The sequence below is a fragment of the Haliotis cracherodii genome, unplaced genomic scaffold (assembly GCF_022045235.1).
Source record: "Haliotis cracherodii isolate W230 unplaced genomic scaffold, xgHalCrac1.p SCAF_14, whole genome shotgun sequence".
Taxonomy (NCBI): Eukaryota; Metazoa; Mollusca; class Gastropoda; order Lepetellida; family Haliotidae; genus Haliotis; species Haliotis cracherodii.
Window position 1 is genome coordinate 8601888 of NW_027266269.1, and position 12082 is coordinate 8613969.

Below are 12082 nucleotides of genomic sequence, written 5' to 3' on the forward strand. Positions count from 1 at the left end.
ATATTAAAGACATAAATATATTAAGACGTCCTTTGGAGTTGGCTGTGGTCATCGCCTTTAACTGATGTGTTTGTCCACCTCTTGATCTTAATTCTTACTTTTGAAAATAATGATCTTCTAAAATACGTTTGGAAAGTTTGCTTATACATGTAATTTTTATGTATTTATAATATACACATGCACAAATGTTAAGCTCCACCATATTCATAGTCTCTTGATTTCACGTGTGGGAATCAGAAATACGAAATATGATGATTTATGACTGAATTAGGCTTCCATAGTTTCATGAACCAAAATTTGACCTGAAGGGAAGCGTGCTGTACGTGTTGCTGCAGTTCCCCTACCCGATGAATAGTCAAATTCAAGTTTCAGACACGTGGTTGCATTTTATCCTGTGTGAGATTCCCCTTCCAATAGAGGTTAAAAATCAGCCATGGTGAGGAGAAAGTTAACGTACCCTGAAAGATGGCATGTGATTGGCATGAAAAATGCTAGCAATGTCAATGACAGGAATAGGTTTGGTAGGCCAAGAATGACCTCTATCAGAGAGGATAGACGTCTTTTCAGGATAGACGAAATCCATTTGCCACTTCATCAGATTTAAGACTGCAGTGGATTACCCATCAGAAACTCTCGACGATGACCGTGAGGCGTCGCCTCAGAGCGGCTGGTTATAACGCCGGAAGACCAGTAAAACGTCCTCAACTGACTGAGAGGCACATGTGGAATCGTCTGATATGGAGTCGTGCCCGTAGCCGTTGGAACTGGCCAACTGGAGAAGGATCCATTGGTCTGACGAGTATCAAATGCTGCTACGAACTGTCGATGGTCGCTTACGGATTTGGAGGCAACGTAACATTCGTTTTGCACCAAGGAACACCCAGAAGACTATAGCATGTGTTACAACCCGTTTTGTAATAAAGTTGCAAAGTGTAATAATTATTACAAAACGGGTTGAGAGTCTTATTACAAAATGAAATGCACATAGCATTCCGTTTTGAAATAAAGTTGCAAAGTGTAATAAACTTGGTGAATGATGCTGAAAGTGTTCAACTGGCACCCATAACTTGCTTATTATAAGTTCAATTAGGAACACAAACGGTCTTTACGATAAGATTGGTCATATCTACTACTACATATCATATCTACTTTGGATGAAAAGTTGACCTAACATTGGAATCGTTTCAAAGTGTAATAATTAATACAAAACGGGCTGAGAGTCTTATTACAAAGTGAAATGCACATCGCAACCCGTTTTGTAATAAAGTTGCAAAGTGTAATAAACTTGGTGAATGATGCTGAAAGTGTTCAACTGGCACATGTTCTAAAGGAGGTTTAGTTCCATTGCAAAGTGGCTGTTACGAGGTGAATTGTAATAAAAAGGTAAATTGTAATACTTGCAGCAAATTGTAATAATTTTGACGTAAATTGTAATACGTAAATTGTAATAAAAATTGATGTGAATTGTAATAATCTCTACTTGTGGTAAAATGTAATAAACACATACTTAAATTGTAATACCCAAGACGCCAATTGACTAGCAATGATCTTTGTCGGTTGACCTTGCGTTTGACACGTACAATTCCAGAAATACTGTGTATGATGACAAACGCACAAAACGAACAAAACTGTTAAGGGATGGTTGGTATAGGCTTTATCGTACAATCGTCATTAAAGGGTGATGTCAACATCAATAAATTTAAATGACTGAAAGATCCATCCTTGGGTTCAAAATGATAGGTTACACAACCGTATATTTGACAAATAACATAATTGTGACATATTGTTCAATTATAAGGCTATAAAAGATGTTTTTGCATTACTTCCTTCGACAGTACGTTGACCAGTTCGACACGACTGAACGAGTGATGACGAAGGGTACAAACACAGGCTGGTCAACCAGTGTGTTGATTTGCAGTGGAAACGTTATACGAGTTGATAGGAGTACATGATCCTTTTCTTGAAACAAACGAGGGAATGTAATTATATTTATACAATTCATTTTGTTTTGACGAAGAATTCAAATACAAAAAAATGAGTTGACAGATCCCGTGCATACACAAATAACATCTGGTATCTTCGGATAACTCTTGTACAGTTTCAAAGAGTATACGAATTATCATAAATTGAAGAAACCTTGATACGAAATATATACATACAATAATCCCCTGAAAACATAACCTTCTCTGAAAGGTTAAGAGGATTAAAGTAATTTGGGCTAACATCAAGCACTTAATAACATACTCTCTTAAAATTCCAATGAAATGACAGGTGACTTACCAAAAAGTCAAATTATATTTTACTCCGATTTTTTTACCTAGTTCTAATTGCCTACCCTTATCACTTTTTTTCTGAAATTGAGTTAAAACTTCTGAATTTGAGACTGCAATATATGTCTTCAGAGGGTATTTCATAACTATGTAATAACTGTTTTACCCCATTTCAAATTTGATTTCATGCTGAATCGCTCTTTTCAACTATTGCTAACACACTTTGAATGCAATGTTTGTGGCATGCTATCATCTACGTAGAAGATACTACCATATGCGTAGAAAATACTATCATCTACGTAGAAGATACTTTCAACTACGTATATGATAGTATCTTCTACGTAGATGATAGTATGCCATCTAGATACTATCGTCCACTAACAAACTTTCATCTATGTACATGATACTGTCATCTAGAGTATGTAGAAGTGCAGTCATATATGTGATACCTATGACATAGAGCTCACATTTACTGTCATTACATACACACCTACATGCGCGCACATACATACACACACACACACACACACACATACACACATACATACATACATACATACATACATACATACATACATAAACGTGTGTGTGTGTGTGTGTGTGTGTGTGTGTGTGCTGATGAGGGCATAGTATCGGAGATAAATATAATTTGGTTTCTTAGTTAGTCACTATTCTTTCCATTGGAATGTTAAGAAGGTATGCTATAATTTCAATATTTTATTACAGTGCTTGATGTCAGCTCGAATTATTTTAATCCCCTTAAACCCCCAGCGAAGATTATCCTCTGAGGTAATTTTGGTCCACAAATTAGTGATAACTTATGAAAAACGTAATTATCTGTTTCGAAAATTATGTACCGCATTATACGTGAGGTACCAAATTTGGTATCAAGGTTGCTTTGATCAATCCACCAACGATTGCCGAGTTTAATGATGTTAGAATACTCTTCGTATAAGGTCAAGAGAGAATATTTACGTTAGTGACAAAACCCTTTCCATTATAGATTTTCCATCCTTTCAACTTGATCAAAACAGATATATTTCAGGAATAATTGATTGCAACAAATTTATTTTACATTCTGATGCTCTTTGAAACTCAACAAGACATGCCCGAAAATACCGGATATTATTTGTATATGCTTTGAATTATGATTTCATACCGTTATCATGATGGATTTTGTTTTTGTTGTTTGGGCTAGGAGTTATTATCCCAGCAAAAGTTGTCAGTAAGTTGTTGTTAGTTCTTCATGACATACGAAAGGAATCCAGACAGTTACATTTATTCATTTATTTTATTAAATATAATTCTTCCTATGAAAGGAAATATTTTATGTTATATTAATGATCAAAATGTTAATCATAGATTGCTACAAATATTGCATAAGTTTACATGGTTTGCATTTATTTATTATTAGTTCACAAAAAATCGAGAATACACAATATCTAATAGTATATGACATTGCACAGGAGATCTGTCACTCATTTGTTGTATTTGAATTCTTCGTCAAAATATAATGTATAAATACGATTGAGTTGTCTCGTTTGTTTCAAAGAAACGGTCATGTGCTCCTTATCAAATAAAGTAAACCTGCAATGCAAATCGACATAATTTCAGGGCTCTCTTCGGTAACTCGTAACTCGGTGTTATTGCAATGGACTCCTAGCTAAGCTACTATTACAGTTTCTAGAGTATCAATCTAAAAATTCAGACATGACACAAGCTGCACGTAAAATAATTGATAAAGGTAGTCCTTGCGGGTACACATACCTACGTGTACATCGCCCAGGACATTGTCATTATTTGCTTTACATCCTCGAGCAACGTTAAAAAATTGAAACTTGAATAATAATAAATTTATATTATGTATAAAAACATGTATAAATCAGCTTGCACACAGACTACTGCAGAATGACATGTCATCCATTTGCTAGTTTAGTTTAGTTTAAACATATTTTATTCACAGAACAAAATGAGAATTGTATTGGGGGCAAGTTCTTGCAACTTAGTAAACCCCTCTCCACCTAAAATATGTACAAATATACAGTTGCAAAATAAATAAATTTGCTTCAGTCAGAAAAAGTCAGACTTTCCACATTTACACATCAATATAATTGTGTAAGCTTGATACGTTATAATTATTCCATTGTGTATATGACTACCTATGAAATATGATTCCATGAGGTTAAATATAAACAATTGTGATGAACATCGTCAATAGGATATATTACAATTAAGTAGTACAGAGTATTTCTCAAATAAATAGGAAAACTAAGTTCATTCTAGTAATTAATCCTCTTCTGGACAACCATAGAAATGAAATTCCAATGCGTTTATAAATACATATAACTATTTGTAATAAGACTCTCAACCCGTTTTGTAATAATTATTACACTTTGAAACGATTCCAATGTTAGGTCAACTTTTCATCCAAAGTAGATATGATGACAACCAATCTTATCGTAAAGACCGTTTGTGTTCCTAATTGAACTTATAAGCAAGTTATGGGTGCCAATTGAACACTTTCAATATCATTCATCAAATTTATTACACTTTGCAACTTTATTACAAAACGGGTTGCGATGTGCATTTCACTTTGTAATAAGACTCTCAACCTGTTTTGTAATAATTATTACACTTTGCAACTTTATTACAAAACGGGTTGTAACATTGCATGTGGCGTGGGGTCTGTCATGATATGGGGTTGTGTTTCCTTCGGCTGCAAACTTCTGCTAATGACAATTCGTGGAAATCTGAATGGCAAACATTACCAAGATGCCGTTCCTCGTCCCGTGGTAGTCCCTCATTTTGACAGCCATCCTCTTCAGACAAGACCTGTTTACATGAACGACAATGCTAGACCACACAGATCTCGGGCAGTTTTGGCTTATTGCGTCAACCTAATGCCACTCTTCCTTGGCCGGCCTGTAGTGCGGATCTTAATCCGATTAAGCATCTGTGGGACATTCTTGGCCGGAAAATCAGACATTATGATCCCCCAGTTCAAAATATCGCTGGACTTGAGCCGCACTTCATGACGAATGGATCCGTTTGCCTCAGAGAAGCATTCAAAGACTTGTAATGAGGCGTAGGGTTGAAGCTGTGGTCAATGTCCGTGGATCATACACACGTTACTGACGTTTCTGTCATGCAATAGACTCTGCACTCCACAGGGTGTCTATGTGATACCTGATATGGTATGCTGATATCATGACAGTTACTTGACAATTACATGACAGTTTTTCAATGTTTTCTAATCCTTCAGTTTCTCGTCTTTGGAAAAATTCCTTTCTGCTCATATTCTTTTGTAACACAAGATAAACTTGCTTTGGGACAACTTTTGCATCACATGAGGTTTACATATACGGCTTATAACAATCGTACATCTCGTTATATTAGTCATCATTAAGTGCCAAAAGTAACAGCTCACAAATATGGTGGGTAGCGCTAAACGTTTGTGCATGTGTATATAAAGTGCCTTGCGCTTTTGAAACTTGTTCTCGTAGCTATATGATTGAAATGACTCTGATGCGATGTTAAATTGTGTCTCACTCACTGTCGACCTTTACCGGCAGTAATACGTAACATGAACTTTGAGAAACCCTAAACAATATGTCGGATGTCATCTTTTGATGTAATTGCCGTCCCACTGCATGCGTATATTATAGAAACACTAAAACTGCACTCCTTTTGTAAATATCATGCATGTAAATGGATATATGTTCCTTCAATTTCGTTTCTAAAACTATGTCAGTGGCATTGTTACTGTTGTGCAAAGAGAGGTGTATATATTGAATATATTGATACCACAACTATTCACGAGTTTGATAAAAGTGGTTTTGCACGGGAGCCAATTTAACATTTGTTTTATTCCTTGCCATTTATAACGTTTTTAGAATTGTACTGTTGATAATAATACTTCAAACACGTCAAAAGTTGAAACGTTTGAATTTAATAACATACAACGGCCCACCTTTAGAATTCGGGCGTCGGTTCCACAAAATTATTGTAGCGTTAAGGTTTTCGCAACTTAGACCAACGACTGTCGTTGCGTTACAGTACGATCGCCTTCTGGAACGGGGCCTTGCACCTCAAAGTTTACAATCACGTCACAATACCCGATGACGTAGTTTGTGGAATTTTGTTGCAAGGTCCTTCGGCGAAACAATGCCATGTGACGTCAGCCTAGCAACAAGGTTGCTGGTTTCATCTATTGTGCAAAAGCTCCTCTCAGTGATCTATCATTTCCCACACGCAATGTCGTTGAATAAGCTGAGGAATGTTGACAGCTTTCAATATTTGTTCTAGAAACGTGTTCCGAGAGTACAAAAGCACGCGTTTTGGTATTACACAATGTGTAATACAGCTATATGTTGATTAAACGTGTGATCTCTTCACGGGCAAGTAATAAAGTCACATCCCCTGCAGGAAAGCATCTGTTTTGTATCTGGATCTTGCTGCAAGGAAATGGCTAAAGTTCATTGACTGTCGTAGGAATATTGCCAACACAAGAAGGTGTTTGCATTACGTGTACACAATCCCCACCATGTCCTGAATGCCCCCAAAGATCTATCTAGCTTATATCTATCTTATGCGTCAGTTATAAGCATTTCCACTTTCTGGAAGCACAAGCCCAAAGCAGTATATATTTAAATGCAACTCTTTGCCTGTTTGGGAAACACCTGGAAATGATTGTCACGTGCCTCTAGTTACTTTAACAGAATCGTTATAGGCCCTTCCGGTTGCGTTACTTTGACCCTCAGTTTAATATCATATGCTTCTTTAACTCTAGTCGTGAACATAGGGGCTGGCTCTTGCAAATATATCCTACAAAAACGGGCCTTGGTGCAGTAACAACGAGACAGGACAACCTCAGGAGTGACAATTCAAGGATTCTTGACTTTCCATAACTGTGGCTCAAAGGTTACCCAGTTCAATGTTTCCCAATTTCATCTTTTTATTTGTTTTCTTTGTTGTTTAACGCCGCACTCAGCAAAATTCCAGCCATGTTCCGGATGTCTGTCAAGTCTAAATCAGGCAATCCTGTGATCGACATCATTATAATCTATGGGGGCACGGGTAGCCCAGTCGTCTAAGGCTATGCAGGGTTGCGTCCCTTGGGCACGCCTAAAGCCTATGATTTTGGGTTCGAATCCCGGTTAACCCCGATTGAATTTTGAGGATTGTCAGCATCATAGCCGTGCTCTTGGGTTTTAACGAAGTGGCACATGTCTGAGACCTGCATCACTTCAGGCTTTCCTCTCCCATAAAGCTGACACGTCGTGATATAACTGGAATATGAAAAACGGCGTTAAACACACCCTACACACACAGACACATTATCATCTATCCACACAACTGGGACACGATCATATACATCAAACAAGTCAGCCAGCCTGACCACCTTATCTCGATAGTCACTTTTGGCGACAACCATAGTCGCTTTTCAGTCAAGCATGGGTAATCCGGATCGTCACAGGTAAAAATTCATCCACCAACAGTGAACACGTGTTCAGGTGATCACGAGTATAATATCTTTTAATATGAATGACCTTGTTTAATTTTCTCTCTGACATAAGTAAAATTTGTTTCAAGACCATCCTCAGGAAAATGTTTTTGGTTTGGTTTGGTTTGTTGTTTAACGCCCACTCAGCTATAGTCCAATTATATGACAGCGGTCTGTAAATAATCAAATCATGAGCATCGTTCCACACAGTTGTGACTTCCTGTACGCAGTTTTCCCCGCCGTCTTCCATCCCTCGAGACCCGTGAAGGTTTCGGGGTAGAATAGATCTTCAGCAACCCATGCTTGCCGTAAAAGGCGACTAACGGGATTGGGTGGTCAGGCACGCTGACTTGGTTGATGCATGTCATCGATCCCAATTGCGTGGATCGATGCTCATGATATTAATCACTGGATTGTCTGGTCCAGAGTCGATTAGTTACAGACCGCCGCCATATAGCTGGAATATTGCTGAGTGCGGCCAACCAACTAACCATTCCCTCGACGGGGAAGAAATCTTACTCCGTTGAACCCGACATCTCTCCATTGCAGTTGAGGCCATACCCTCTGTTGACGACACCAATGAAGTCGTGGACGATGTTGTCGACTCACTATGACGCGTCGAACAGGACGTCATGCTCCTGGACCTGCTGCTCTTAAATGGTTTCGTAGGTATGGTCGGAGATTCTGTGCAGTCCGACCATTTAGTTTGCTGTGGTCGTCCTTTCACGTAGGTGGCGCAGTCGTATGTAGCGATCGTGGATAGGGGTGGCTACTCTTGGTCGTCCCGACATACGCTGATCACGTGTTGAACCATGCTGTTGAAACCGATCCCACAGCCTTGTGATGGTGCTGGGCGCTACATTGAAAACCCTTGCTACAGCTGATTGGGATCCCCCTGCCTGTAAGCGGCGTTTGACGTCGTTTCTTTGCACATCTGTTTATCTTGGCATGTTGTTGAACGGTCACTGTTCGATAGACGCAGATGCTAGGCAATCGAAAACCCTGCACTTTAATATCGTTCATAGTGCTGCCTCACTCGCGGTGCTTGCAGCTCCATGGCCCTTTTTTAATGCACTGGGTGCAATTTTTCTGAATCGTATGTGTTTCCCGACTAATGGTTTGCATGTCCCTGTTGTGATCATTTAGACACGGAAATGTGGCACTGACACTATAACACATTAAACTCCTTCATTTTCATCTTTGTCCGCTATTTTGGCTTTTATTGCCAAAAATATCCGTATGGTGTTTCTTTTTTTTAAAGAGTATATGTATGTTCCAATTTAAATGCTGATATTAAAATGAATTATTGCAATTGACGCCAATGTATTAAGTCTGCAGAAATCAGCGTCTCGAAGGGAGAAACTGTGGAACTTGCGAATACAAAGTTGCATATTCGTGTATAAAATTCAAAAACAGGAAAAAAAAACATTTCCAAAACATATCATATGTGTTACTATATGCTAAGGGTGTCATGAACAATACATTGGACAAACGGATTGCATAAGAGGCAGAATGCGAGTCCGTTAAACAACACATAAAGGGCCCCCAAACAAGATGCATTCCCTTAAGCGCTCACATCGACAAATGTGCAGCAGGAAAAATATAAAAATGAATACTGCTGATGCCATGCAACACAAGACATTGTTTTTATTGATAATATGTGTCCATCGTTAAATAGGTAACACAATGAATATGAGTTACATTTGCTTGTATTATAAAAGTACTGTCAATTTAAGCCGCAAATGTGACGTCACGGCAACACCACGTCACAGTATTCGTATACAGATGCATTGAGACGTCATGACATAGTGACGTCATTATATCATTTGTACCTGTTATCACTTCTCCCTGAAGACACAACTGAAATATTCAGAACAATCTGTACCGTGTGATTAACATATATCTATAATTTCAGTCGGATATCTTCTGTGCTGTACACCAAGTACATATGTTACTTCAATAGCTTCTGTGACTTCAGTTGTATCTTTCTTCAGTCCGATCTTGTCTGTTGTGTAGAGTAAGTTTATATCTTATTTCAGTCTCATGTCTGTGGTGTGGATCAATTGTTGTTTTATGTCGTCTGTGGAATGGATGAACTGTATAATTAAATTGTTCTGATATACGTTGTTCACAAATGATAAACTCTGGTGTTGTCTATTTTGTGAATCCATTAGATATACTATTCATATACACCATGATATATTCCGCGCTGCATTTGTCCTGTATATTCACAGTCATGTGTCCATGAAATGGAGATTTCTGTAGTATGTCAGGGAATAAGACAGAAGATAACACTATACAACAGGGTGCTTTCATTTGCCAATGAGACATATTGTACCCTTTCACGTTCTGTGTATATGATTCCAAGCTGCTGTCGATCAGATGGACTTGCATAAATTTTATTATCAGAATATGCAATGTTGTGAAAGTGAACAAATGTTGACATCACAACAGTAGTTGAATTATCCACAAGGGATCGCTTGTAAAGAACTTTCTTTATGTTAAAGTATAATACTTGGTCATTTGGATCCAATGTTAAGACAGTGTTAGGAGTGCACAGTGTTATCAACTTCTTTTGTGCACCATCATAAGCAACAGAAATTATCTTTCTGTGAACACTTACATAAATAGCATTATTTGTTGTATCGAGAGCAATGCTCGAAATATGCTGATTGGCCCTTTTCATAATAACTGTGCTGTTTCCAGACACTGCTGAAAGACGGTGTATTTCAGCTGGCTTTGAAGATGTTAAGAAAACGATCTGCTTGTCGTCATCAACAGTCATATGTTGAGCACGTATTCCCTTGTGGAGTACAACTCTTGACCAACCATCTAATGAAACTGAGACAACCTGACTAGGGTCAGTGGTAGCAATAAGGGTACGCTGCTGCGATTTCAGGAAGGCCAAAGCTTTGATGTTGTCTTCTCTGATGTGGGGGTACCACTGTACAGATGAGTTCTTCAGGAAGAGTTTGTACACAGGCCATTTGAATCTGCTTTTAAACAGGATAGCAGTCGTCATTGGCTTCTTCATGACCGCGTCTGAAAAACGATGCTAAATGGTTTAACTTGAGTTGTGTAAGCTATAACTTATAACTCCATTGATTTATTTTATAAACAACACCTCACATACAAACCAAGCATACTTGGGGCACGGGTGGCAATGTCGTCTAAGACGGCGCGACTCGCTGTGCAGAGATGCGTCCCTTGGGCACGCCAGAAACCTATGATTGTCGGTGCGAATCCCCGTTCGCCCCGATTATGTTTCTAGGTTTGTCACCACCATACCCGTGCTCGTGGGTTTCACCGAAGTGGTAAACGTACGAAACCTGCATCACTTCTGGCTTTTTCTCCACATTAAGCTGACACGCCGCGATATAACTGGAATACTGTTAAAAGCGGCGTTAAACCCAACTCACTCACACCAAGCAAACTAGCCCAATATATGCACACCATAGATAGCGATGAGACACACGTAACAGACTTTATAGGAGAAAACTACGATCCTCAAAGTGTTTGCCCTTCGCGACAAAGTAATATGTCGCTCCACAACCATCACGTGGCCATTTAATAAAAATATTTAGTAAAAATATTTGATCTCTCCACTTTGTACACCACCATACCGCATGATGTGAGGTGAAATTGGATTTAATGTCGCGTCCAAAGTTATTGCACATATATAGCAACGCGCGCGCGCGCGCGCGTGCGTGCGTGCGTGCGTGTGTGTGTGTGTGTGTGTGCGGCTGCTTGTACTAGACCGGACTGATTTATAGTGTTAGCCCACTGAGATACCATGCCGCACTCAGACACAGTATACTGACTCCGAGCCGACCAGTCTGCTTTAACCCCTGCGCCAGACAGGGTAACAACAAGTACCATCTTTCAACGTCTTTTGGTATGACGCGGCCGGGGATCGAACCCCGGACCTTCCGCTCTCCGGGCGAACGCTCTACCACTAGACCACGGAGGCGGTCCCTATACCACATGACTTTAGGAATAACATCCTACCTCCATCCAAGTGTATTCTGTTTCAAACCAAAGTGAACATAGATATAGTTGCATGTCTATCTTCAGAGGTTCACGGCAAGTTGTCAAAAATGAAGCTTTGATGCCATCTGACGTTCACTGTGAAAACACTATATGAAATCCCGAACTTCGTCATTGATAACATCTACGTAATTTTGGCAAGACATTTAGGCAAGAAGAAGGCATCCCCATGGGCACCAAATCTGCTCCCATTCTTGTTGATCTGTTTCTTTATGCATATGAATAGGAATTTCTGCTGGGATTGGACAAGTCAGAACAAGGT